We start from the raw sequence: 1,543 nt of genomic DNA on the forward strand, positions 1-1,543 counted from the left end.
CTTTAACTTTAACCTTTAATGATTTTCTTTTTTATATATAAAATAGAAAATTGAGTATGAATAGTATTTTTGATTTTTATAATAATATATATAATTTCATTTTCATTTATAGTAATTTGATTTTTAAAATAATAATAATATATAATATAGCTTCTTTTTTTTAATTTTTTATTGTTTTAATATTATATTATATTAGTATTATATTTATTTTTAATCTTAAATATATATATTTCTTTAATTTTCATTTTTTATCATTTTAATATTATAATAGATTAGTATTATATTTACTTTTAACCTTAAATATATACTAGGATTTTGACCCGTCGCGCGTTGCGGCGGCGTCAAAAGTTATAGTAACTCGGAATCATACGCTATATTTGACACGACTCATTTTTGAAAAAAAAAATTACGTCGCCATCAAATGAAAATGTATTATATTTGTCGATCCGACTCGCTTTCGAACATGCATACACCAAATGTGGTGGAACGTTAACTATCTCTATCTTGTCCAAATTCATGTAAGATAAAGACATCCAACTTAACATCATCCAAAATCTGAATATTCAATCCGATGCCGAATTCACCACGAACTTTTGCCTCGAACATATCAAGATCGTACACAGAAGAAAAGTTCCATATCCCGACTGGGTTATCTGTTATTGTGATCATGCAAAAGACAAAAAAATGTTATTAAACCAGATCTAAAACATCAACACACACTATCGAATCACACAAATCGGCAAATAATCGTAGGACTTACTTGATGAATAGTTGGGTAACATTCTCTGTAAGTTCACATGTCCAGATCAGTTTCATTAGGCTCACAATCGTGTTGAGAGTTGTGAAAGATTACGAAAAAAAGGAAAACATGTAGGATTCGAAAAGTTATAATGTCACTTCATATGAGCACCTTGGTATTTCAATTATATAAACAAAGTGTAAAATAAATTTGATATCATTACAGATTAAAAATAGATATTTGTTCCTAAATAAAGAAGCTAAATTAGGATCTCTAAAACTTAGCTCTGTCTCAAATGTATCAGTTAAAAGCTAAATTAGGATCTCTAAAACTTAGCTTTGTATACTCAAACGTATTTGTCAAGACAGAAATCCTTTCATTAGGACATGAACCCGTGTGAGCAACTGCTATTTGCTAATTGAACTTGGTATAGGTAAAGCCACAAACTTAATATTGTTAAGTTCCTCTTATGAAGTAATGGCCTCAACCAATAACAGCCAAATACATAACAAACACTACAATTCAAACCAGATGGTCAAGTACTCATAGTGCAACATGGTGTTGGCACAATGTGAATGTTGAAGGCAAGGCAAGGCAAGGCAAAGCAAAACTAATTCAAACATTACAGAAGCAAACCAAATTATCGATTCTCAACTCTTGGGTGGATTAGTTACTATGCAGTTAATCTCGGTGATACATTAGTCATATCGGTGTAAAATATCGGTCAGAATATCGGTACCGATATTATCGGCGATATTGACCGACATAACCGATATATCACCGATATTTGACCGATCTAAACGA

At 30.4% G+C, this 1,543-nt stretch overlaps 1 long non-coding RNA gene across 1 annotated transcript; it reads right to left on the bottom strand.

Moving 5' to 3' along the window:
• Positions 1–410: 410 nt before the first annotated feature.
• On the bottom strand, positions 411–1,543 carry LOC110870734. The gene is made up of 2 exons (XR_002553209.2): positions 761–1,543; positions 411–653 (listed from the first exon to the last, which is right to left on the bottom strand). It is a non-coding gene; the product is annotated as an uncharacterized LOC110870734 (long non-coding RNA).

This window comes from Helianthus annuus, chromosome 6, assembly GCF_002127325.2.
Source record: "Helianthus annuus cultivar XRQ/B chromosome 6, HanXRQr2.0-SUNRISE, whole genome shotgun sequence".
Taxonomy (NCBI): domain Eukaryota; kingdom Viridiplantae; phylum Streptophyta; class Magnoliopsida; order Asterales; family Asteraceae; genus Helianthus; species Helianthus annuus.